This window comes from Schistocerca gregaria, chromosome 2 (assembly GCF_023897955.1).
Source record: "Schistocerca gregaria isolate iqSchGreg1 chromosome 2, iqSchGreg1.2, whole genome shotgun sequence".
Taxonomy (NCBI): domain Eukaryota; kingdom Metazoa; phylum Arthropoda; class Insecta; order Orthoptera; family Acrididae; genus Schistocerca; species Schistocerca gregaria.
Genome location: NC_064921.1, coordinates 1,016,184,429 through 1,016,205,179, shown reverse-complemented (window position 1 = coordinate 1,016,205,179; position 20,751 = coordinate 1,016,184,429). Strand labels below are relative to the sequence as shown.

The window sequence follows — 20,751 nt, the reverse complement described above, 5'->3', positions numbered from 1 at the left end:
GCACCCCTAACGAAATAGCGGCGTTTCCCGCAGTCGTGATTGCAAATCATAGCAGCAAAAGCAATCACTTTCTTAGCAGCAGGGAGTGCGAGCCCAGCGGCAGCTCTACATGAAGGTACCAATAGCCCAGGAAGGCCGCCGACCGCGGGAATTCGCGCCGCCCCCATCCCGCCAGCCTACACGAGACTTTCCAGAGCACCCTGGACCACATCGAGGGACCCAATGCACTGAAATAATAGTCATTTGCCACGTCAGATGGCTCGTTGGTCTAGGGGTATGATTCCTGCTTTGGGTGCAGGAGGTCCCGGGTTCAAATCCCGGACGAGCCCTAGCGTTTTGTGCAAACTGGTCGCACGTGAGTGGCCGAGTCGACGCAAAATGCTCGGCGTCAGTATCAAATGAAATTCATATTTGATGTGAGCAATTGACACTGATCTGACGTGTGAAGGCGATTACGAAGGTTTTTGGGTACAGATGGTAGCAGATGCATGTTAGTATGTCTTGTTTTTAATGATAAAAAAGTGTTTCCGCCCGGGATCGACACGGGGACCTTCTGCGTGTTAGGCAGACGTGATAACCGCTACACCACGGAAACTACTTGTGTGCGCCTTACATTAGAGACAACTCGTGCTGGTGTTGTCATCGTTACTAAGAAATTAAATAAATGCGCTACTTGCAGAACAAAGGTACATGCAGAAGATCCTCACATGTCGTGGCTCACTGGAGTACAATACGACATAGGCAGGAAAATACTGTTCCCGCCCGGGATCGAACCGGGGACCTTCTGCGTGTGAAGCAGACGTGATAACCGCTACACTACGGAAACTGCGAACGGGAGGAGTCCATCTCCGTTCACTCGCAATTACCTCAGCCTCTCTCCCGTCCGTGAATGCACACGCGACAGTTCTTTTGACAGCCTGGAAACCATCACAGCCAAGGGCTCAAGAAGTCTTCGGGGTGCTCGAGAAGGTGTCTGCCGTAGCACCCCTAACGAAATAGCGGCGTTTCCCGCAGTCGTGATTGCAAATCATAGCAGCAAAAGCAATCACTTTCTTAGCAGCAGGGAGTGCGAGCCCAGCGGCAGCTCTACATGAAGGTACCAATAGCCCAGGAAGGCCGCCGACCGCGGGAATTCGCGCCGCCCCCATCCCGCCAGCCTACACGAGACTTTCCAGAGCACCCTGGACCACATCGAGGGACCCAGTGCACTGAAATAATAGTCATTTGCCACGTCAGATGGCTCGTTGGTCTAGGGGTATGATTCCTGCTTTGGGTGCAGGCGGTCCCGGGTTCAAATCCCGGACGAGCCCTAGCGTTTTGTGCAAACTGGTCGCACGTGAGTGGCCGAGTCGACGCAAAATGCTCGGCGTCAGTATCAAATGAAATTCATATTTGATGTGAGCAATTGACACTGATCTGACGTGTGAAGGCGATTACGAAGGTTTTTGGGTACAGATGGTAGCAGATGCATGTTAGTATGTCTTGTTTTTAATGATAAAAAAGTGTTTCCGCCCGGGATCGACACGGGGACCTTCTGCGTGTTAGGCAGACGTGATAACCGCTACACCACGGAAACTACTTGTGTGCGCCTTACATTAGAGACAACTCGTGCTGGTGTTGTCATCGTTACTAAGAAATTAAATAAATGCGCTACTTGCAGAACAAAGGTACATGCAGAAGATCCTCACATGTCGTGGCTCACTGGAGTACAATACGACATAGGCAGGAAAATACTGTTCCCGCCCGGGATCGAACCGAGGACCTTCTGCGTGTGAAGCAGACGAGATAACCGCTACATTACGGAAACTGCGAACGGGAGGAGTCCATCTCCGTTCACTCGCAATTACCTCAGCCTCTCTCCCGTCCGTGAATGCACACGCGACAGTTCTTTTGACAGCCTGGAAACCATCACAGCCAAGGGCTCAAGAAGTCTTCGGGGTGCTCGAGAAGGTGTCTGCCGTAGCACCCCTAACGAAATAGCGGCGTTTCCCGCAATCGTGATTGCAAATCATAGCAGCAAAAGCAATCACTTTCTTAGCAGCAGGGAGTGCGAGCCCAGCGGCAGCTCTACATGAAGGTACCAATAGCCCAGGAAGGCCGCCGACCGCGGGAATTCGCGCCGCCCCCATCCCGCCAGCCTACACGAGACTTTCCAGAGCACCCTGGACCACATCGAGGGACCCAGTGCACTGAAATAATAGTCATTTGCCACGTCAGATGGCTCGTTGGTCTAGGGGTATGATTCCTGCTTTGGGTGCAGGAGGTCCCGGGTTCAAATCCCGGACGAGCCCTAGCGTTTTGTGCAAACTGGTCGCACGTGAGTGGCCGAGTCGACGCAAAATGCTCGGCGTCAGTATCAAATGAAATTCATATTTGATGTGAGCAATTGACACTGATCTGACGTGTGAAGGCGATTACGAAGGTTTTTGGGTACAGATGGTAGCAGATGCATGTTAGTATGTCTTGTTTTTAATGATAAAAAAGTGTTTCCGCCCGGGATCGACACGGGGACCTTCTGCGTGTTAGGCAGACGTGATAACCGCTACACCACGGAAACTACTTGTGTGCGCCTTACATTAGAGACAACTCGTGCTGGTGTTGTCATCGTTACTAAGAAATTAAATAAATGCGCTACTTGCAGAACAAAGGTACATGCAGAAGATCCTCACATGTCGTGGCTCACTGGAGTACAATACGACAAAGGCAGGAAAATACTGTTCCCGCCCGGGATCGAACCGAGGACCTTCTGCGTGTGAAGCAGACGAGATAACCGCTACACTACGGAAACTGCGGACTTCAGGAGCCCATCTCCGTTCACTCGCAATTACCTCAGCCTCTCTCCCGTCCGTGAATGCACACGCGACAGTTCTTTTGACAGCCTGGAAACCATCACAGCCAAGGGCTCAAGAAGTCTTCGGGGTGCTCGAGAAGGTGTCTGCCGTAGCACCCCTAACGAAATAGCGGCGTTTCCCGCAATCGTGATTGCAAATCATAGCAGCAAAAGCAATCACTTTCTTAGCAGCAGGGAGTGCGAGCCCAGCGGCAGCTCTACATGAAGGTACCAATAGCCCAGGAAGGCCGCCGACCGCGGGAATTCGCGCCGCCCCCATCCCGCCAGCCTACACGAGACTTTCCAGAGCACCCTGGACCACATCGAGGGACCCAGTGCACTGAAATAATAGTCATTTGCCACGTCAGATGGCTCGTTGGTCTAGGGGTATGATTCCTGCTTTGGGTGCAGGAGGTCCCGGGTTCAAATCCCGGACGAGCCCTAGCGTTTTGTGCAAACTGGTCGCACGTGAGTGGCTGAGTCGACGCAAAATGCTCGGCGTCAGTATCAAATGAAATTCATATTTGATGTGAGCAATTGACACTGATCTGACGTGTGAAGGCGATTACAAAGGTTTTTGGGTACAGATGGTAGCAGATGCATGTTAGTATGTCTTGTTTTTAATGATAAAAAAGTGTTTCCGCCCGGGATCGACATGGGGACCTTCTGCGTGTTAGGCAGACGTGATAACCGCTACACCACGGAAACTACTTGTGTGCGCCTTACATTAGAGACAACTCGTGCTGGTGTTGTCATCGTAACTAAAAAATTAAATAAATGCGCTACTTGCAGAACAAAGGTACATGCAGAAGATCCTCACATGTCGTGGCTCACTGGAGTACAATACGACATAGGCAGGAAAATACTGTTCCCGCCCGGGATCGAACCGGGGACCTTCTGCGTGTGAAGCAGTCGTGATAACCGCTACACTACGGAAACTGCGAACGGGAGGAGTCCATCTCCGTTCACTCGCAATTACCTCAGCCTCTCTCCCGTCCGTGAATGCACACGCGACAGTTCTTTTGACAGCCTGGAAACCATCACAGCCAAGGGCTCAAGAAGTCTTCGGGGTGCTCGAGAAGGTGTCTGCCGTAGCACCCCTAACGAAATAGCGGCGTTTCCCGCAATCGTGATTGCAAATCATAGCAGCAAAAGCAATCACTTTCTTAGCAGCAGGGAGTGCGAGCCCAGCGGCAGCTCTACATGAAGGTACCAATAGCCCAGGAAGGCCGCCGACCGCGGGAATTCGCGCCGCCCCCATCCCGCCAGCCTACACGAGACTTTCCAGAGCACCCTGGACCACATCGAGGGACCCAGTGCACTGAAATAATAGTCATTTGCCACGTCAGATGGCTCGTTGGTCTAGGGGTATGATTCCTGCTTTGGGTGCAGGAGGTCCCGGGTTCAAATCCCGGACGAGCCCTAGCGTTTTGTGCAAACTGGTCGCACGTGAGTGGCTGAGTCGACGCAAAATGCTCGGCGTCAGTATCAAATGAAATTCATATTTGATGTGAGCAATTGACACTGATCTGACGTGTGAAGGCGATTACGAAGGTTTTTGGGTACAGATGGTAGCAGATGCATGTTAGTATGTCTTGTTTTTAATGATAAAAAAGTGTTTCCGCCCGGGATCGACATGGGGACCTTCTGCGTGTTAGGCAGACGTGATAACCGCTACACCACGGAAACTACTTGTGTGCGCCTTACATTAGAGACAACTCGTGCTGGTGTTGTCATCGTAACTAAAAAATTAAATAAATGCGCTACTTGCAGAACAAAGGTACATGCAGAAGATCCTCACATGTCGTGGCTCACTGGAGTACAATACGACATAGGCAGGAAAATACTGTTCCCGCCCGGGATCGAACCGGGGACCTTCTGCGTGTGAAGCAGACGTGATAACCGCTACACTACGGAAACTGCGAACGGGAGGAGTCCATCTCCGTTCACTCGCAATTACCTCAGCCTCTCTCCCGTCCGTGAATGCACACGCGACAGTTCTTTTGACAGCCTGGAAACCATCACAGCCAAGGGCTCAAGAAGTCTTCGGGGTGCTCGAGAAGGTGTCTGCCGTAGCACCCCTAACGAAATAGCGGCGTTTCCCGCAATCGTGATTGCAAATCATAGCAGCAAAAGCAATCACTTTCTTAGCAGCAGGGAGTGCGAGCCCAGCGGCAGCTCTACATGAAGGTACCAATAGCCCAGGAAGGCCGCCGACCGCGGGAATTCGCGCCGCCCCCATCCCGCCAGCCTACACGAGACTTTCCAGAGCACCCTGGACCACATCGAGGGACCCAGTCCACTGAAATAATAGTCATTTGCCACGTCAGATGGCTCGTTGGTCTAGGGGTATGATTCCTGCTTTGGGTGCAGGAGGTCCCGGGTTCAAATCCCGGACGAGCCCTAGCGTTTTGTGCAAACTGGTCGCACGTGAGTGGCTGAGTCGACGCAAAATGCTCGGCGTCAGTATCAAATGAAATTCATATTTGATGTGAGCAATTGACACTGATCTGACGTGTGAAGGCGATTACGAAGGTTTTTGGGTACAGATGGTAGCAGATGCATGTTAGTATGTCTTGTTTTTAATGATAAAAAAGTGTTTCCGCCCGGGATCGACACGGGGACCTTCTGCGTGTTAGGCAGACGTGATAACCGCTACACCACGGAAACTACTTGTGTGCGCCTTACATTAGAGACAACTCGTGCTGGTGTTGTCATCGTAACTAAAAAATTAAATAAATGCGCTACTTGCAGAACAAAGGTACATGCAGAAGATCCTCACATGTCGTGGCTCACTGGAGTACAATACGACATAGGCAGGAAAATACTGTTCCCGCCCGGGATCGAACCGGGGACCTTCTGCGTGTGAAGCAGACGTGATAACCGCTACACTACGGAAACTGCGAACGGGAGGAGTCCATCTCCGTTCACTCGCAATTACCTCAGCCTCTCTCCCGTCCGTGAATGCACACGCGACAGTTCTTTTGACAGCCTGGAAACCATCACAGCCAAGGGCTCAAGAAGTCTTCGGGGTGCTCGAGAAGGTGTCTGCCGTAGCACCCCTAACGAAATAGCGGCGTTTCCCGCAATCGTGATTGCAAATCATAGCAGCAAAAGCAATCACTTTCTTAGCAGCAGGGAGTGCGAGCCCAGCGGCAGCTCTACATGAAGGTACCAATAGCCCAGGAAGGCCGCCGACCGCGGGAATTCGCGCCGCCCCCATCCCGCCAGCCTACACGAGACTTTCCAGAGCACCCTGGACCACATCGAGGGACCCAGTGCACTGAAATAATAGTCATTTGCCACGTCAGATGGCTCGTTGGTCTAGGGGTATGATTCCTGCTTTGGGTGCAGGAGGTCCCGGGTTCAAATCCCGGACGAGCCCTAGCGTTTTGTGCAAACTGGTCGCACGTGAGTGGCTGAGTCGACGCAAAATGCTCGGCGTCAGTATCAAATGAAATTCATATTTGATGTGAGCAATTGACACTGATCTGACGTGTGAAGGCGATTACGAAGGTTTTTGGGTACAGATGGTAGCAGATGCATGTTAGTATGTCTTGTTTTTAATGATAAAAAAGTGTTTCCGCCCGGGATCGACACGGGGACCTTCTGCGTGTTAGGCAGACGTGATAACCGCTACACCACGGAAACTACTTGTGTGCGCCTTACATTAGAGACAACTCGTGCTGGTGTTGTCATCGTAACTAAAAAATTAAATAAATGCGCTACTTGCAGAACAAAGGTACATGCAGAAGATCCTCACATGTCGTGGCTCACTGGAGTACAATACGACATAGGCAGGAAAATACTGTTCCCGCCCGGGATCGAACCGGGGACCTTCTGCGTGTGAAGCAGACGTGATAACCGCTACACTACGGAAACTGCGAACGGGAGGAGTCCATCTCCGTTCACTAGCAATTACCTCAGCCTCTCTCCCATCCGTGAATGCACACGCGACAGTTCTTTTGACAGCCTGGAAACCATCACAGCCAAGGGCTCAAGAAGTCTTCGGGGTGCTCGAGAAGGTGTCTGCCGTAGCACCCCTAACGAAATAGCGGCGTTTCCCGCAGTCGTGATTGCAAATCATAGCAGCAAAAGCAATCACTTTCTTAGCAGCAGGGAGTGCGAGCCCAGCGGCAGCTCTACATGAAGGTACCAATAGCCCAGGAAGGCCGCCGACCGCGGGAATTCGCGCCGCCCCCATCCCGCCAGCCTACACGAGACTTTCCAGAGCACCCTGGACCACATCGAGGGACCCAGTGCACTGAAATAATAGTCATTTGCCACGTCAGATGGCTCGTTGGTCTAGGGGTATGATTCCTGCTTTGGGTGCAGGCGGTCCCGGGTTCAAATCCCGGACGAGCCCTAGCGTTTTGTGCAAACTGGTCGCACGTGAGTGGCCGAGTCGACGCAAAATGCTCGGCGTCAGTATCAAATGAAATTCATATTTGATGTGAGCAATTGACACTGATCTGACGTGTGAAGGCGATTACGAAGGTTTTTGGGTACAGATGGTAGCAGATGCATGTTAGTATGTCTTGTTTTTAATGATAAAAAAGTGTTTCCGCCCGGGATCGACACGGGGACCTTCTGCGTGTTAGGCAGACGTGATAACCGCTACACCACGGAAACTACTTGTGTGCGCCTTACATTAGAGACAACTCGTGCTGGTGTTGTCATCGTTACTAAGAAATTAAATAAATGCGCTACTTGCAGAACAAAGGTACATGCAGAAGATCCTCACATGTCGTGGCTCACTGGAGTACAATACGACAAAGGCAGGAAAATACTGTTCCCGCCCGGGATCGAACCGAGGACCTTCTGCGTGTGAAGCAGACGAGATAACCGCTACACTACGGAAACTGCGGACTTCAGGAGCCCATCTCCGTTCACTCGCAATTACCTCAGCCTCTCTCCCGTCCGTGAATGCACACGCGACAGTTCTTTTGACAGCCTGGAAACCATCACAGCCAAGGGCTCAAGAAGTCTTCGGGGTGCTCGAGAAGGTGTCTGCCGTAGCACCCCTAACGAAATAGCGGCGTTTCCCGCAGTCGTGATTGCAAATCATAGCAGCAAAACCAATCACTTTCTTAGCAGCAGGGAGTGCGAGCCCAGCGGCAGCTCTACATGAAGGTACCAATAGCGCAGGAAGGCCGCCGACCGCGGGAATTCGCGCCGCCCCCATCCCGCCAGCCTACACGAGACTTTCCAGAGCACCCTGGACCACATCGAGGGACCCAGTGCACTGAAATAATAGTCATTTGCCACGTCAGATGGCTCGTTGGTCTAGGGATATGATTCCTGCTTTGGGTGCAGGAGGTCCCGGGTTCAAATCCCGGACGAGCCCTAGCGTTTTGTGCAAACTGGTCGCACGTGAGTGGCTGAGTCGACGCAAAATGCTCGGCGTCAGTATCAAATGAAATTCATATTTGATGTGAGCAATTGACACTGATCTGACGTGTGAAGGCGATTACGAAGGTTTTTGGGTACAGATGGTAGCAGATGCATGTTAGTATGTCTTGTTTTTAATGATAAAAAAGTGTTTCCGCCCGGGATCGACATGGGGACCTTCTGCGTGTTAGGCAGACGTGATAACCGCTACACCACGGAAACTACTTGTGTGCGCCTTACATTAGAGACAACTCGTGCTGGTGTTGTCATCGTAACTAAAAAATTAAATAAATGCGCTACTTGCAGAACAAAGGTACATGCAGAAGATCCTCACATGTCGTGGCTCACTGGAGTACAATACGACATAGGCAGGAAAATACTGTTCCCGCCCGGGATCGAACCGGGGACCTTCTGCGTGTGAAGCAGACGTGATAACCGCTACACTACGGAAACTGCGAACGGGAGGAGTCCATCTCCGTTCACTCGCAATTACCTCAGCCTCTCTCCCGTCCGTGAATGCACACGCGACAGTTCTTTTGACAGCCTGGAAACCATCACAGCCAAGGGCTCAAGAAGTCTTCGGGGTGCTCGAGAAGGTGTCTGCCGTAGCACCCCTAACGAAATAGCGGCGTTTCCCGCAATCGTGATTGCAAATCATAGCAGCAAAAGCAATCACTTTCTTAGCAGCAGGGAGTGCGAGCCCAGCGGCAGCTCTACATGAAGGTACCAATAGCCCAGGAAGGCCGCCGACCGCGGGAATTCGCGCCGCCCCCATCCCGCCAGCCTACACGAGACTTTCCAGAGCACCCTGGACCACATCGAGGGACCCAGTGCACTGAAATAATAGTCATTTGCCACGTCAGATGGCTCGTTGGTCTAGGGGTATGATTCCTGCTTTGGGTGCAGGAGGTCCCGGGTTCAAATCCCGGACGAGCCCTAGCGTTTTGTGCAAACTGGTCGCACGTGAGTGGCTGAGTCGACGCAAAATGCTCGGCGTCAGTATCAAAGGAAATTCATATTTGATGTGAGCAATTGACACTGATCTGACGTGTGAAGGCGATTACGAAGGTTTTTGGGTACAGATGGTATCAGATGCATGTTAGTATGTCTTGTTTTTAATGATAAAAAAGTGTTTCCGCCCGGGATCGACATGGGGACCTTCTGCGTGTTAGGCAGACGTGATAACCGCTACACCACGGAAACTACTTGTGTGCGCCTTACATTAGAGACAACTCGTGCTGGTGTTGTCATCGTAACTAAAAAATTAAATAAATGCGCTACTTGCAGAACAAAGGTACATGCAGAAGATCCTCACATGTCGTGGCTCACTGGAGTACAATACGACATAGGCAGGAAAATACTGTTCCCGCCCGGGATCGAACCGGGGACCTTCTGCGTGTGAAGCAGTCGTGATAACCGCTACACTACGGAAACTGCGAACGGGAGGAGTCCATCTCCGTTCACTCGCAATTACCTCAGCCTCTCTCCCGTCCGTGAATGCACACGCGACAGTTCTTTTGACAGCCTGGAAACCATCACAGCCAAGGGCTCAAGAAGTCTTCGGGGTGCTCGAGAAGGTGTCTGCCGTAGCACCCCTAACGAAATAGCGGCGTTTCCCGCAATCGTGATTGCAAATCATAGCAGCAAAAGCAATCACTTTCTTAGCAGCAGGGAGTGCGAGCCCAGCGGCAGCTCTACATGAAGGTACCAATAGCCCAGGAAGGCCGCCGACCGCGGGAATTCGCGCCGCCCCCATCCCGCCAGCCTACACGAGACTTTCCAGAGCACCCTGGACCACATCGAGGGACCCAGTGCACTGAAATAATAGTCATTTGCCACGTCAGATGGCTCGTTGGTCTAGGGGTATGATTCCTGCTTTGGGTGCAGGAGGTCCCGGGTTCAAATCCCGGACGAGCCCTAGCGTTTTGTGCAAACTGGTCGCACGTGAGTGGCTGAGTCGACGCAAAATGCTCGGCGTCAGTATCAAATGAAATTCATATTTGATGTGAGCAATTGACACTGATCTGACGTGTGAAGGCGATTACGAAGGTTTTTGGGTACAGATGGTAGCAGATGCATGTTAGTATGTCTTGTTTTTAATGATAAAAAAGTGTTTCCGCCCGGGATCGACATGGGGACCTTCTGCGTGTTAGGCAGACGTGATAACCGCTACACCACGGAAACTACTTGTGTGCGCCTTACATTAGAGACAACTCGTGCTGGTGTTGTCATCGTAACTAAAAAATTAAATAAATGCGCTACTTGCAGAACAAAGGTACATGCAGAAGATCCTCACATGTCGTGGCTCACTGGAGTACAATACGACATAGGCAGGAAAATACTGTTCCCGCCCGGGATCGAACCGGGGACCTTCTGCGTGTGAAGCAGTCGTGATAACCGCTACACTACGGAAACTGCGAACGGGAGGAGTCCATCTCCGTTCACTCGCAATTACCTCAGCCTCTCTCCCGTCCGTGAATGCACACGCGACAGTTCTTTTGACAGCCTGGAAACCATCACAGCCAAGGGCTCAAGAAGTCTTCGGGGTGCTCGAGAAGGTGTCTGCCGTAGCACCCCTAACGAAATAGCGGCGTTTCCCGCAATCGTGATTGCAAATCATAGCAGCAAAAGCAATCACTTTCTTAGCAGCAGGGAGTGCGAGCCCAGCGGCAGCTCTACATGAAGGTACCAATAGCCCAGGAAGGCCGCCGACCGCGGGAATTCGCGCCGCCCCCATCCCGCCAGCCTACACGAGACTTTCCAGAGCACCCTGGACCACATCGAGGGACCCAGTGCACTGAAATAATAGTCATTTGCCACGTCAGATGGCTCGTTGGTCTAGGGGTATGATTCCTGCTTTGGGTGCAGGAGGTCCCGGGTTCAAATCCCGGACGAGCCCTAGCGTTTTGTGCAAACTGGTCGCACGTGAGTGGCTGAGTCGACGCAAAATGCTCGGCGTCAGTATCAAATGAAATTCATATTTGATGTGAGCAATTGACACTGATCTGACGTGTGAAGGCGATTACGAAGGTTTTTGGGTACAGATGGTAGCAGATGCATGTTAGTATGTCTTGTTTTTAATGATAAAAAAGTGTTTCCGCCCGGGATCGACATGGGGACCTTCTGCGTGTTAGGCAGACGTGATAACCGCTACACCACGGAAACTACTTGTGTGCGCCTTACATTAGAGACAACTCGTGCTGGTGTTGTCATCGTAACTAAAAAATTAAATAAATGCGCTACTTGCAGAACAAAGGTACATGCAGAAGATCCTCACATGTCGTGGCTCACTGGAGTACAATACGACATAGGCAGGAAAATACTGTTCCCGCCCGGGATCGAACCGGGGACCTTCTGCGTGTGAAGCAGTCGTGATAACCGCTACACTACGGAAACTGCGAACGGGAGGAGTCCATCTCCGTTCACTCGCAATTACCTCAGCCTCTCTCCCGTCCGTGAATGCACACGCGACAGTTCTTTTGACAGCCTGGAAACCATCACAGCCAAGGGCTCAAGAAGTCTTCGGGGTGCTCGAGAAGGTGTCTGCCGTAGCACCCCTAACGAAATAGCGGCGTTTCCCGCAATCGTGATTGCAAATCATAGCAGCAAAAGCAATCACTTTCTTAGCAGCAGGGAGTGCGAGCCCAGCGGCAGCTCTACATGAAGGTACCAATAGCCCAGGAAGGCCGCCGACCGCGGGAATTCGCGCCGCCCCCATCCCGCCAGCCTACACGAGACTTTCCAGAGCACCCTGGACCACATCGAGGGACCCAGTGCACTGAAATAATAGTCATTTGCCACGTCAGATGGCTCGTTGGTCTAGGGGTATGATTCCTGCTTTGGGTGCAGGAGGTCCCGGGTTCAAATCCCGGACGAGCCCTAGCGTTTTGTGCAAACTGGTCGCACGTGAGTGGCTGAGTCGACGCAAAATGCTCGGCGTCAGTATCAAATGAAATTCATATTTGATGTGAGCAATTGACACTGATCTGACGTGTGAAGGCGATTACGAAGGTTTTTGGGTACAGATGGTATCAGATGCATGTTAGTATGTCTTGTTTTTAATGATAAAAAAGTGTTTCCGCCCGGGATCGACATGGGGACCTTCTGCGTGTTAGGCAGACGTGATAACCGCTACACCACGGAAACTACTTGTGTGCGCCTTACATTAGAGACAACTCGTGCTGGTGTTGTCATCGTAACTAAAAAATTAAATAAATGCGCTACTTGCAGAACAAAGGTACATGCAGAAGATCCTCACATGTCGTGGCTCACTGGAGTACAATACGACATAGGCAGGAAAATACTGTTCCCGCCCGGGATCGAACCGGGGACCTTCTGCGTGTGAAGCAGTCGTGATAACCGCTACACTACGGAAACTGCGAACGGGAGGAGTCCATCTCCGTTCACTCGCAATTACCTCAGCCTCTCTCCCGTCCGTGAATGCACACGCGACAGTTCTTTTGACAGCCTGGAAACCATCACAGCCAAGGGCTCAAGAAGTCTTCGGGGTGCTCGAGAAGGTGTCTGCCGTAGCACCCCTAACGAAATAGCGGCGTTTCCCGCAATCGTGATTGCAAATCATAGCAGCAAAAGCAATCACTTTCTTAGCAGCAGGGAGTGCGAGCCCAGCGGCAGCTCTACATGAAGGTACCAATAGCCCAGGAAGGCCGCCGACCGCGGGAATTCGCGCCGCCCCCATCCCGCCAGCCTACACGAGACTTTCCAGAGCACCCTGGACCACATCGAGGGACCCAGTGCACTGAAATAATAGTCATTTGCCACGTCAGATGGCTCGTTGGTCTAGGGGTATGATTCCTGCTTTGGGTGCAGGAGGTCCCGGGTTCAAATCCCGGACGAGCCCTAGCGTTTTGTGCAAACTGGTCGCACGTGAGTGGCTGAGTCGACGCAAAATGCTCGGCGTCAGTATCAAATGAAATTCATATTTGATGTGAGCAATTGACACTGATCTGACGTGTGAAGGCGATTACGAAGGTTTTTGGGTACAGATGGTAGCAGATGCATGTTAGTATGTCTTGTTTTTAATGATAAAAAAGTGTTTCCGCCCGGGATCGACACGGGGACCTTCTGCGTGTTAGGCAGACGTGATAACCGCTACACCACGGAAACTACTTGTGTGCGCCTTACATTAGAGACAACTCGTGCTGGTGTTGTCATCGTAACTAAAAAATTAAATAAATGCGCTACTTGCAGAACAAAGGTACATGCAGAAGATCCTCACATGTCGTGGCTCACTGGAGTACAATACGACATAGGCAGGAAAATACTGTTCCCGCCCGGGATCGAACCGGGGACCTTCTGCGTGTGAAGCAGACGTGATAACCGCTACACTACGGAAACTGCGAACGGGAGGAGTCCATCTCCGTTCACTCGCAATTACCTCAGCCTCTCTCCCGTCCGTGAATGCACACGCGACAGTTCTTTTGACAGCCTGGAAACCATCACAGCCAAGGGCTCAAGAAGTCTTCGGGGTGCTCGAGAAGGTGTCTGCCGTAGCACCCCTAACGAAATAGCGGCGTTTCCCGCAATCGTGATTGCAAATCATAGCAGCAAAAGCAATCACTTTCTTAGCAGCAGGGAGTGCGAGCCCAGCGGCAGCTCTACATGAAGGTACCAATAGCCCAGGAAGGCCGCCGACCGCGGGAATTCGCGCCGCCCCCATCCCGCCAGCCTACACGAGACTTTCCAGAGCACCCTGGACCACATCGAGGGACCCAGTGCACTGAAATAATAGTCATTTGCCACGTCAGATGGCTCGTTGGTCTAGGGGTATGATTCCTGCTTTGGGTGCAGGAGGTCCCGGGTTCAAATCCCGGACGAGCCCTAGCGTTTTGTGCAAACTGGTCGCACGTGAGTGGCTGAGTCGACGCAAAATGCTCGGCGTCAGTATCAAATGAAATTCATATTTGATGTGAGCAATTGACACTGATCTGACGTGTGAAGGCGATTACGAAGGTTTTTGGGTACAGATGGTAGCAGATGCATGTTAGTATGTCTTGTTTTTAATGATAAAAAAGTGTTTCCGCCCGGGATCGACACGGGGACCTTCTGCGTGTTAGGCAGACGTGATAACCGCTACACCACGGAAACTACTTGTGTGCGCCTTACATTAGAGACAACTCGTGCTGGTGTTGTCATCGTAACTAAAAAATTAAATAAATGCGCTACTTGCAGAACAAAGGTACATGCAGAAGATCCTCACATGTCGTGGCTCACTGGAGTACAATACGACATAGGCAGGAAAATACTGTTCCCGCCCGGGATCGAACCGGGGACCTTCTGCGTGTGAAGCAGTCGTGATAACCGCTACACTACGGAAACTGCGAACGGGAGGAGTCCATCTCCGTTCACTCGCAATTACCTCAGCCTCTCTCCCGTCCGTGAATGCACACGCGACAGTTCTTTTGACAGCCTGGAAACCATCACAGCCAAGGGCTCAAGAAGTCTTCGGGGTGCTCGAGAAGGTGTCTGCCGTAGCACCCCTAACGAAATAGCGGCGTTTCCCGCAATCGTGATTGCAAATCATAGCAGCAAAAGCAATCACTTTCTTAGCAGCAGGGAGTGCGAGCCCAGCGGCAGCTCTACATGAAGGTACCAATAGCCCAGGAAGGCCGCCGACCGCGGGAATTCGCGCCGCCCCCATCCCGCCAGCCTACACGAGACTTTCCAGAGCACCCTGGACCACATCGAGGGACCCAGTGCACTGAAATAATAGTCATTTGCCACGTCAGATGGCTCGTTGGTCTCGGGGTATGATTCCTGCTTTGGGTGCAGGAGGTCCCGGGTTCAAATCCCGGACGAGCCCTAGCGTTTTGTGCAAACTGGTCGCACGTGAGTGGCTGAGTCGACGCAAAATGCTCGGCGTCAGTATCAAATGAAATTCATATTTGATGTGAGCAATTGACACTGATCTGACGTGTGAAGGCGATTACGAAGGTTTTTGGGTACAGATGGTATCAGATGCATGTTAGTATGTCTTGTTTTTAATGATAAAAAAGTGTTTCCGCCCGGGATCGACATGGGGACCTTCTGCGTGTTAGGCAGACGTGATAACCGCTACACCACGGAAACTACTTGTGTGCGCCTTACATTAGAGACAACTCGTGCTGGTGTTGTCATCGTAACTAAAAAATTAAATAAATGCGCTACTTGCAGAACAAAGGTACATGCAGAAGATCCTCACATGTCGTGGCTCACTGGAGTACAATACGACATAGGCAGGAAAATACTGTTCCCGCCCGGGATCGAACCGGGGACCTTCTGCGTGTGAAGCAGTCGTGATAACCGCTACACTACGGAAACTGCGAACGGGAGGAGTCCATCTCCGTTCACTCGCAATTACCTCAGCCTCTCTCCCGTCCGTGAATGCACACGCGACAGTTCTTTTGACAGCCTGGAAACCATCACAGCCAAGGGCTCAAGAAGTCTTCGGGGTGCTCGAGAAGGTGTCTGCCGTAGCACCCCTAACGAAATAGCGGCGTTTCCCGCAATCGTGATTGCAAATCATAGCAGCAAAAGCAATCACTTTCTTAGCAGCAGGGAGTGCGAGCCCAGCGGCAGCTCTACATGAAGGTACCAATAGCCCAGGAAGGCCGCCGACCGCGGGAATTCGCGCCGCCCCCATCCCGCCAGCCTACACGAGACTTTCCAGAGCACCCTGGACCACATCGAGGGACCCAGTGCACTGAAATAATAGTCATTTGCCACGTCAGATGGCTCGTTGGTCTAGGGGTATGATTCCTGCTTTGGGTGCAGGAGGTCCCGGGTTCAAATCCCGGACGAGCCCTAGCGTTTTGTGCAAACTGGTCGCACGTGAGTGGCTGAGTCGACGCAAAATGCTCGGCGTCAGTATCAAATGAAATTCATATTTGATGTGAGCAATTGACACTGATCTGACGTGTGAAGGCGATTACGAAGGTTTTTGGGTACAGATGGTAGCAGATGCATGTTAGTATGTCTTGTTTTTAATGATAAAAAAGTGTTTCCGCCCGGGATCGACATGGGGACCTTCTGCGTGTTAGGCAGACGTGATAACCGCTACACCACGGAAACTACTTGTGTGCGCCTTACATTAGAGACAACTCGTGCTGGTGTTGTCATCGTAACTAAAAAATTAAATAAATGCGCTACTTGCAGAACAAAGGTACATGCAGAAGATCCTCACATGTCGTGGCTCACTGGAGTACAATACGACATAGGCAGGAAAATACTGTTCCCGCCCGGGATCGAACCGGGGACCTTCTGCGTGTGAAGCAGACGTGATAACCGCTACACTACGGAAACTGCGAACGGGAGGAGTCCATCTCCGTTCACTCGCAATTACCTCAGCCTCTCTCCCGTCCGTGAATGCACACGCGACAGTTCTTTTGACAGCCTGGAAACCATCACAGCCAAGGGCTCAAGAAGTCTTCGGGGTGCTCGAGAAGGTGTCTGCCGTAGCACCCCTAACGAAATAGCGGCGTTTCCCGCAATCGTGATTGCAAATCATAGCAGCAAAAGCAATCACTTTCTTAGCAGCAGGGAGTGCGAGCCCAGCGGCAGCTCTACATGAAGGTACCAATAGCCCAGGAAGGCCGCCGACCGCGGGAATTCGCGCCGCCCCCATCCCGCCAGCCTACACGAGACTTTCCAGAGCACCCTGGACCACATCGAGGGACCCAGTGCACTGAAATAATAGTCATTTGCCACGTCAGATGGCTCGTTGGTCTAGGGGTATGATTCCTGCTTTGGGTGCAGGAGGTCCCGGGTTCAAATCCCGGACGAGCCCTAGCGTTTTGTGCAAACTGGTCGCACGTGAGTGGCTGAGTCGACGCAAAATGCTCGGCGTCAGTATCAAATGAAATTCATATTTGATGTGAGCAATTGACACTGATCTGACGTGTGAAGGCGATTACGAAGGTTTTTGGGTACAGATGGTAGCAGATGCATGTTAGTATGTCTTGTTTTTAATGATAAAAAAGTGTTTCCGCCCGGGATCGACACGGGGACCTTCTGCGTGTTAGGCAGACGTGATAACCGCTACACCACGGAAACTACTTGTGTGCGCCTTACATTAGAGACAACTCGTGCTGGTGTTGTCATCGTAACTAAAAAATTAAATAAATGCGCTACTTGCAGAACAAAGGTACATGCAGAAGATCCTCACATGTCGTGGCTCACTGGAGTACAATACGACATAGGCAGGAAAATACTGTTCCCGCCCGGGATCGAACCGGGGACCTTCTGCGTATGAAGCAGTCGTGATAACCGCTACACTACGGAAACTGCGAACGGGAGGAGTCCATCTCCGTTCACTCGCAATTACCTCAGCCTCTCTCCCGTCCGTGAATGCACACGCGACAGTTCTTTTGACAGCCTGGAAACCATCACAGCCAAGGGCTCAAGAAGTCTTCGGGGTGCTCGAGAAGGTGTCTGCCGTAGCACCCCTAACGAAATAGCGGCGTTTCCCGCAATCGTGATTGCAAATCATAGCAGCAAAAGCAATCACTTTCTTAGCAGCAGGGAGTGCGAGCCCAGCGGCAGCTCTACATGAAGGTACCAATAGCCCAGGAAGGCCGCCGACCGCGGGAATTCGCGCCGCCCCCATCCCGCCAGCCTACACGAGACTTTCCAGAGCACCCTGGACCACATCGAGGGACCCAGTGCACTGAAATAATAGTCATTTGCCACGTCAGATGGCTCGTTGGTCTAGGGGTATGATTCCTGCTTTGGGTGCAGGAGGTCCCGGGTTCAAATCCCGGACGAGCCCTAGCGTTTTGTGCAAACTGGTCGCACGTGAGTGGCTGAGTCGACGCAAAATGCTCGGCGTCAGTATCAAATGAAATTCATATTTGATGTGAGCAATTGACACTGATCTGACGTGTGAAGGCGATTACGAAGGTTTTTGGGTACAGATGGTATCAGATGCATGTTAGTATGTCTTGTTTTTAATGATAAAAAAGTGTTTCCGCCCGGGATCGACATGGGGACCTTCTGCGTGTTAGGCAGACGTGATAACCGCTACACCACGGAAACTACTTGTGTGCGCCTTACATTAGAGACAACTCGTGCTGGTGTTGTCATCGTAACTAAAAAATTAAATAAATGCGCTACTTGCAGAACAAAGGTACATGCAGAAGATCCTCACATGTCGTGGCTCACTGGAGTACAATACGACATAGGCAGGAAAATACTGTTCCCGCCCGGGATCGAACCGGGGACCTTCTGCGTGTGAAGCAGTCGTGATAACCGCTACACTACGGAAACTGCGAACGGGAGGAGTCCATCTCCGTTCACTCGCAATTACCTCAGCCTCTCTCCCGTCCGTGAATGCACACGCGACAGTTCTTTTGACAGCCTGGAAACCATCACAGCCAAGGGCTCAAGAAGTCTTCGGGGTGCTCGAGAAGGTGTCTGCCGTAGCACCCCTAACGAAATAGCGGCGTTTCCCGCAATCGTGATTGCAAATCATAGCAGCAAAAGCAATCACTTTCTTAGCAGCAGGGAGTGCGAGCCCAGCGGCAGCTCTACATGAAGGTACCAATAGCCCAGGAAGGCCGCCGACCGCGGGAATTCGCGCCGCCCCCATCCCGCCAGCCTACACGAGACTTTCCAGAGCACCCTGGACCACATCGAGGGACCCAGTGCACTGAAATAATAGTCATTTGCCACGTCAGATGGCTCGTTGGTCTAGGGGTATGATTCCTGCTTTGGGTGCAGGAGGTCCCGGGTTCAAATCCCGGACGAGCCCTAGCGTTTTGTGCAAACTGGTCGCACGTGAGTGGCTGAGTCGACGCAAAATGCTCGGCGTCAGTATCAAATGAAATTCATATTTGATGTGAGCAATTGACACTGATCTGACGTGTGAAGGCGATTACGAAGGTTTTTGGGTACAGATGGTAGCAGATGCATGTTAGTATGTCTTGTTTTTAATGATAAAAAAGTGTTTCCGCCCGGGATCGACATGGGGACCTTCTGCGTGTTAGGCAGACGTGATAACCGCTACACCACGGAAACTACTTGTGTGCGCCTTACATTAGAGACAACTCGTGCTGGTGTTGTCATCGTAACTAAAAAATTAAATAAATGCGCTACTTGCAGAACAAAGGTACATGCAGAAGATCCTCACATGTCGTGGCTCACTGGAGTACAATACGACATAGGCAGGAAAATACTGTTCCCGCCCGGGATCGAACCGGGGACCTTCTGCGTGTGAAGCAGACGTGATAACCGCTACACTACGGAAACTGCGAACGGGAGGAGTCCATCTCCGTTCACTCGCAATTACCTCAGCCTCTCTCCCGTCCGTGAATGCACACGCGACAGTTCTTTTGACAGCCTGGAAACCATCACAGCCAAGGGCTCAAGAAGTCTTCGGGGTGCTCGAGAAGGTGTCTGCCGTAGCACCCCTAACGAAATAGCGGCGTTTCCCGCAGTCGTGATTGCAAATCATAGCAGCAAAAGCAATCACTTTCTTAGCAGCAGGGAGTGCGAGCCCAGCGGCAGCTCTACATGAAGGTACCAATAGCCCAGGAAGGCCGCCGACCGCGGGAATTCGCGCCGCCCCCATCCCGCCAGCCTACACGAGACTTTCCAGAGCACCCTGGACCACATCGAGGGACCCAGTGCACTGAAATAATAGTCATTTGCCACGTCAGATGGCTCGTTGGTCTAGGGGTATGATTCCTGCTTTGGGTGCAGGAGGTCCCGGGTTCAAATCCCGGACGAGCCCTAGCGTTTTGTGCAAACTGGTCGCACGTGAGTGGCTGAGTCGACGCAAAATGCTCGGCGTCAGTATCAAATGAAATTCATATTTGATGTGAGCAATTGACACTGATCTGACGTGTGAAGGCGATTACGAAGGTTTTTGGGTACAGATGGTAGCAGATGCATGTTAGTATGTCTTGTTTTTAATGATAAAAAAGTGTTTCCGCCCGGGATCGACACGGGGACCTTCTGCGTGTTAGGCAGACGTGATAACCGCTACACCACGGAAACTACTTGTGTGCGCCTTACATTAGAGACAACTCGTGCTGGTGTTGTCATCGTAACTAAAAAATTAAATAAATGCGCTACTTGCAGAACAAAGGTACATGCAGAAGATCCTCACATGTCGTGGCTCACTGGAGTACAATACGACATAGGCAGGAAAATACTGTTCCCGCCCGGGATCGAACCGGGGACCTTCTGCGTGTGAAGCAGACGTGATAACCGCTACACTACGGAAACTGCGAACGGGAGGAGTCCATCTCCGTTCACTCGCAATTACCTCAGCCTCTCTCCCGTCCGTGAATGCACACGCGACAGTTCTTTTGACAGCCTGGAAACCATCACAGCCAAGGGCTCAAGAAGTCTTCGGGGTGCTCGAGAAGGTGTCTGCCGTAGCACCCCTAACGAAATAGCGGCGTTTCCCGCAATCGTGATTGCAAATCATAGCAGCAAAAGCAATCACTTTCTTAGCAGCAGGGAGTGCGAGCCCAGCGGCAGCTCTACATGAAGGTACCAATAGCCCAGGAAGGCCGCCGACCGCGGGA

At 51.8% G+C, this 20,751-nt stretch overlaps 52 non-coding genes across 52 annotated transcripts; 21 read left to right on the top strand and 31 right to left on the bottom strand.

Moving 5' to 3' along the window:
- The first annotated feature begins 257 nt into the window (after nt 1-257).
- Nucleotides 258-329, top strand: Trnap-ugg (transfer RNA proline (anticodon UGG)). Its single transcript has one exon. It is a non-coding gene; the product is annotated as a tRNA-Pro (tRNA).
- A 193-nt stretch (nt 330-522) lies between these two features.
- Nucleotides 523-595, bottom strand: Trnav-aac (transfer RNA valine (anticodon AAC)). Its single transcript has one exon. It is a non-coding gene; the product is annotated as a tRNA-Val (tRNA).
- Nucleotides 596-753: 158 nt separating this feature from the next.
- Trnav-cac (transfer RNA valine (anticodon CAC)) lies at nt 754-826 on the bottom strand. The gene has a single exon. It is a non-coding gene; the product is annotated as a tRNA-Val (tRNA).
- Nucleotides 827-1,238: 412 nt separating this feature from the next.
- Nucleotides 1,239-1,310, top strand: Trnap-ugg (transfer RNA proline (anticodon UGG)). Its single transcript has one exon. It is a non-coding gene; the product is annotated as a tRNA-Pro (tRNA).
- Nucleotides 1,311-1,503: 193 nt separating this feature from the next.
- Nucleotides 1,504-1,576, bottom strand: Trnav-aac (transfer RNA valine (anticodon AAC)). The gene has a single exon. It is a non-coding gene; the product is annotated as a tRNA-Val (tRNA).
- Nucleotides 1,577-1,734: 158 nt separating this feature from the next.
- Nucleotides 1,735-1,807, bottom strand: Trnav-cac (transfer RNA valine (anticodon CAC)). The gene has a single exon. It is a non-coding gene; the product is annotated as a tRNA-Val (tRNA).
- Nucleotides 1,808-2,219: 412 nt separating this feature from the next.
- Trnap-ugg (transfer RNA proline (anticodon UGG)) lies at nt 2,220-2,291 on the top strand. The gene has a single exon. It is a non-coding gene; the product is annotated as a tRNA-Pro (tRNA).
- Nucleotides 2,292-2,484: 193 nt separating this feature from the next.
- On the bottom strand, nt 2,485-2,557 carry Trnav-aac (transfer RNA valine (anticodon AAC)). Its single transcript has one exon. It is a non-coding gene; the product is annotated as a tRNA-Val (tRNA).
- Nucleotides 2,558-2,715: 158 nt separating this feature from the next.
- Trnav-cac (transfer RNA valine (anticodon CAC)) lies at nt 2,716-2,788 on the bottom strand. The gene has a single exon. It is a non-coding gene; the product is annotated as a tRNA-Val (tRNA).
- Nucleotides 2,789-3,200: 412 nt separating this feature from the next.
- On the top strand, nt 3,201-3,272 carry Trnap-ugg (transfer RNA proline (anticodon UGG)). The gene has a single exon. It is a non-coding gene; the product is annotated as a tRNA-Pro (tRNA).
- Nucleotides 3,273-3,696: 424 nt separating this feature from the next.
- Nucleotides 3,697-3,769, bottom strand: Trnav-cac (transfer RNA valine (anticodon CAC)). The gene has a single exon. It is a non-coding gene; the product is annotated as a tRNA-Val (tRNA).
- A 412-nt stretch (nt 3,770-4,181) lies between these two features.
- Trnap-ugg (transfer RNA proline (anticodon UGG)) lies at nt 4,182-4,253 on the top strand. Its single transcript has one exon. It is a non-coding gene; the product is annotated as a tRNA-Pro (tRNA).
- A 424-nt stretch (nt 4,254-4,677) lies between these two features.
- On the bottom strand, nt 4,678-4,750 carry Trnav-cac (transfer RNA valine (anticodon CAC)). Its single transcript has one exon. It is a non-coding gene; the product is annotated as a tRNA-Val (tRNA).
- A 412-nt stretch (nt 4,751-5,162) lies between these two features.
- Nucleotides 5,163-5,234, top strand: Trnap-ugg (transfer RNA proline (anticodon UGG)). Its single transcript has one exon. It is a non-coding gene; the product is annotated as a tRNA-Pro (tRNA).
- Nucleotides 5,235-5,427: 193 nt separating this feature from the next.
- Nucleotides 5,428-5,500, bottom strand: Trnav-aac (transfer RNA valine (anticodon AAC)). Its single transcript has one exon. It is a non-coding gene; the product is annotated as a tRNA-Val (tRNA).
- Nucleotides 5,501-5,658: 158 nt separating this feature from the next.
- Trnav-cac (transfer RNA valine (anticodon CAC)) lies at nt 5,659-5,731 on the bottom strand. The gene has a single exon. It is a non-coding gene; the product is annotated as a tRNA-Val (tRNA).
- A 412-nt stretch (nt 5,732-6,143) lies between these two features.
- Nucleotides 6,144-6,215, top strand: Trnap-ugg (transfer RNA proline (anticodon UGG)). Its single transcript has one exon. It is a non-coding gene; the product is annotated as a tRNA-Pro (tRNA).
- A 193-nt stretch (nt 6,216-6,408) lies between these two features.
- Nucleotides 6,409-6,481, bottom strand: Trnav-aac (transfer RNA valine (anticodon AAC)). The gene has a single exon. It is a non-coding gene; the product is annotated as a tRNA-Val (tRNA).
- A 158-nt stretch (nt 6,482-6,639) lies between these two features.
- On the bottom strand, nt 6,640-6,712 carry Trnav-cac (transfer RNA valine (anticodon CAC)). Its single transcript has one exon. It is a non-coding gene; the product is annotated as a tRNA-Val (tRNA).
- Nucleotides 6,713-7,124: 412 nt separating this feature from the next.
- Trnap-ugg (transfer RNA proline (anticodon UGG)) lies at nt 7,125-7,196 on the top strand. Its single transcript has one exon. It is a non-coding gene; the product is annotated as a tRNA-Pro (tRNA).
- Nucleotides 7,197-7,389: 193 nt separating this feature from the next.
- On the bottom strand, nt 7,390-7,462 carry Trnav-aac (transfer RNA valine (anticodon AAC)). Its single transcript has one exon. It is a non-coding gene; the product is annotated as a tRNA-Val (tRNA).
- A 158-nt stretch (nt 7,463-7,620) lies between these two features.
- Nucleotides 7,621-7,693, bottom strand: Trnav-cac (transfer RNA valine (anticodon CAC)). Its single transcript has one exon. It is a non-coding gene; the product is annotated as a tRNA-Val (tRNA).
- Nucleotides 7,694-8,105: 412 nt separating this feature from the next.
- On the top strand, nt 8,106-8,177 carry Trnap-ugg (transfer RNA proline (anticodon UGG)). The gene has a single exon. It is a non-coding gene; the product is annotated as a tRNA-Pro (tRNA).
- A 424-nt stretch (nt 8,178-8,601) lies between these two features.
- Trnav-cac (transfer RNA valine (anticodon CAC)) lies at nt 8,602-8,674 on the bottom strand. The gene has a single exon. It is a non-coding gene; the product is annotated as a tRNA-Val (tRNA).
- Nucleotides 8,675-9,086: 412 nt separating this feature from the next.
- Trnap-ugg (transfer RNA proline (anticodon UGG)) lies at nt 9,087-9,158 on the top strand. Its single transcript has one exon. It is a non-coding gene; the product is annotated as a tRNA-Pro (tRNA).
- Nucleotides 9,159-9,582: 424 nt separating this feature from the next.
- On the bottom strand, nt 9,583-9,655 carry Trnav-cac (transfer RNA valine (anticodon CAC)). The gene has a single exon. It is a non-coding gene; the product is annotated as a tRNA-Val (tRNA).
- Nucleotides 9,656-10,067: 412 nt separating this feature from the next.
- Trnap-ugg (transfer RNA proline (anticodon UGG)) lies at nt 10,068-10,139 on the top strand. Its single transcript has one exon. It is a non-coding gene; the product is annotated as a tRNA-Pro (tRNA).
- Nucleotides 10,140-10,563: 424 nt separating this feature from the next.
- Trnav-cac (transfer RNA valine (anticodon CAC)) lies at nt 10,564-10,636 on the bottom strand. The gene has a single exon. It is a non-coding gene; the product is annotated as a tRNA-Val (tRNA).
- A 412-nt stretch (nt 10,637-11,048) lies between these two features.
- Nucleotides 11,049-11,120, top strand: Trnap-ugg (transfer RNA proline (anticodon UGG)). Its single transcript has one exon. It is a non-coding gene; the product is annotated as a tRNA-Pro (tRNA).
- Nucleotides 11,121-11,544: 424 nt separating this feature from the next.
- Trnav-cac (transfer RNA valine (anticodon CAC)) lies at nt 11,545-11,617 on the bottom strand. The gene has a single exon. It is a non-coding gene; the product is annotated as a tRNA-Val (tRNA).
- A 412-nt stretch (nt 11,618-12,029) lies between these two features.
- Trnap-ugg (transfer RNA proline (anticodon UGG)) lies at nt 12,030-12,101 on the top strand. The gene has a single exon. It is a non-coding gene; the product is annotated as a tRNA-Pro (tRNA).
- Nucleotides 12,102-12,525: 424 nt separating this feature from the next.
- Trnav-cac (transfer RNA valine (anticodon CAC)) lies at nt 12,526-12,598 on the bottom strand. The gene has a single exon. It is a non-coding gene; the product is annotated as a tRNA-Val (tRNA).
- A 412-nt stretch (nt 12,599-13,010) lies between these two features.
- Trnap-ugg (transfer RNA proline (anticodon UGG)) lies at nt 13,011-13,082 on the top strand. The gene has a single exon. It is a non-coding gene; the product is annotated as a tRNA-Pro (tRNA).
- Nucleotides 13,083-13,275: 193 nt separating this feature from the next.
- Trnav-aac (transfer RNA valine (anticodon AAC)) lies at nt 13,276-13,348 on the bottom strand. Its single transcript has one exon. It is a non-coding gene; the product is annotated as a tRNA-Val (tRNA).
- Nucleotides 13,349-13,506: 158 nt separating this feature from the next.
- Nucleotides 13,507-13,579, bottom strand: Trnav-cac (transfer RNA valine (anticodon CAC)). Its single transcript has one exon. It is a non-coding gene; the product is annotated as a tRNA-Val (tRNA).
- Nucleotides 13,580-13,991: 412 nt separating this feature from the next.
- Nucleotides 13,992-14,063, top strand: Trnap-ugg (transfer RNA proline (anticodon UGG)). The gene has a single exon. It is a non-coding gene; the product is annotated as a tRNA-Pro (tRNA).
- Nucleotides 14,064-14,256: 193 nt separating this feature from the next.
- Trnav-aac (transfer RNA valine (anticodon AAC)) lies at nt 14,257-14,329 on the bottom strand. Its single transcript has one exon. It is a non-coding gene; the product is annotated as a tRNA-Val (tRNA).
- Nucleotides 14,330-14,487: 158 nt separating this feature from the next.
- On the bottom strand, nt 14,488-14,560 carry Trnav-cac (transfer RNA valine (anticodon CAC)). The gene has a single exon. It is a non-coding gene; the product is annotated as a tRNA-Val (tRNA).
- A 412-nt stretch (nt 14,561-14,972) lies between these two features.
- On the top strand, nt 14,973-15,044 carry Trnap-ugg (transfer RNA proline (anticodon UGG)). The gene has a single exon. It is a non-coding gene; the product is annotated as a tRNA-Pro (tRNA).
- A 424-nt stretch (nt 15,045-15,468) lies between these two features.
- Trnav-cac (transfer RNA valine (anticodon CAC)) lies at nt 15,469-15,541 on the bottom strand. The gene has a single exon. It is a non-coding gene; the product is annotated as a tRNA-Val (tRNA).
- Nucleotides 15,542-15,953: 412 nt separating this feature from the next.
- On the top strand, nt 15,954-16,025 carry Trnap-ugg (transfer RNA proline (anticodon UGG)). The gene has a single exon. It is a non-coding gene; the product is annotated as a tRNA-Pro (tRNA).
- Nucleotides 16,026-16,449: 424 nt separating this feature from the next.
- On the bottom strand, nt 16,450-16,522 carry Trnav-cac (transfer RNA valine (anticodon CAC)). Its single transcript has one exon. It is a non-coding gene; the product is annotated as a tRNA-Val (tRNA).
- A 412-nt stretch (nt 16,523-16,934) lies between these two features.
- On the top strand, nt 16,935-17,006 carry Trnap-ugg (transfer RNA proline (anticodon UGG)). The gene has a single exon. It is a non-coding gene; the product is annotated as a tRNA-Pro (tRNA).
- A 193-nt stretch (nt 17,007-17,199) lies between these two features.
- Nucleotides 17,200-17,272, bottom strand: Trnav-aac (transfer RNA valine (anticodon AAC)). Its single transcript has one exon. It is a non-coding gene; the product is annotated as a tRNA-Val (tRNA).
- Nucleotides 17,273-17,430: 158 nt separating this feature from the next.
- On the bottom strand, nt 17,431-17,503 carry Trnam-cau (transfer RNA methionine (anticodon CAU)). Its single transcript has one exon. It is a non-coding gene; the product is annotated as a tRNA-Met (tRNA).
- Nucleotides 17,504-17,915: 412 nt separating this feature from the next.
- Trnap-ugg (transfer RNA proline (anticodon UGG)) lies at nt 17,916-17,987 on the top strand. The gene has a single exon. It is a non-coding gene; the product is annotated as a tRNA-Pro (tRNA).
- Nucleotides 17,988-18,411: 424 nt separating this feature from the next.
- Nucleotides 18,412-18,484, bottom strand: Trnav-cac (transfer RNA valine (anticodon CAC)). Its single transcript has one exon. It is a non-coding gene; the product is annotated as a tRNA-Val (tRNA).
- Nucleotides 18,485-18,896: 412 nt separating this feature from the next.
- Nucleotides 18,897-18,968, top strand: Trnap-ugg (transfer RNA proline (anticodon UGG)). The gene has a single exon. It is a non-coding gene; the product is annotated as a tRNA-Pro (tRNA).
- Nucleotides 18,969-19,392: 424 nt separating this feature from the next.
- Trnav-cac (transfer RNA valine (anticodon CAC)) lies at nt 19,393-19,465 on the bottom strand. The gene has a single exon. It is a non-coding gene; the product is annotated as a tRNA-Val (tRNA).
- Nucleotides 19,466-19,877: 412 nt separating this feature from the next.
- Trnap-ugg (transfer RNA proline (anticodon UGG)) lies at nt 19,878-19,949 on the top strand. The gene has a single exon. It is a non-coding gene; the product is annotated as a tRNA-Pro (tRNA).
- A 193-nt stretch (nt 19,950-20,142) lies between these two features.
- Nucleotides 20,143-20,215, bottom strand: Trnav-aac (transfer RNA valine (anticodon AAC)). The gene has a single exon. It is a non-coding gene; the product is annotated as a tRNA-Val (tRNA).
- Nucleotides 20,216-20,373: 158 nt separating this feature from the next.
- Nucleotides 20,374-20,446, bottom strand: Trnav-cac (transfer RNA valine (anticodon CAC)). The gene has a single exon. It is a non-coding gene; the product is annotated as a tRNA-Val (tRNA).
- Between the last annotated feature and the right edge of the window lie 305 nt (nt 20,447-20,751).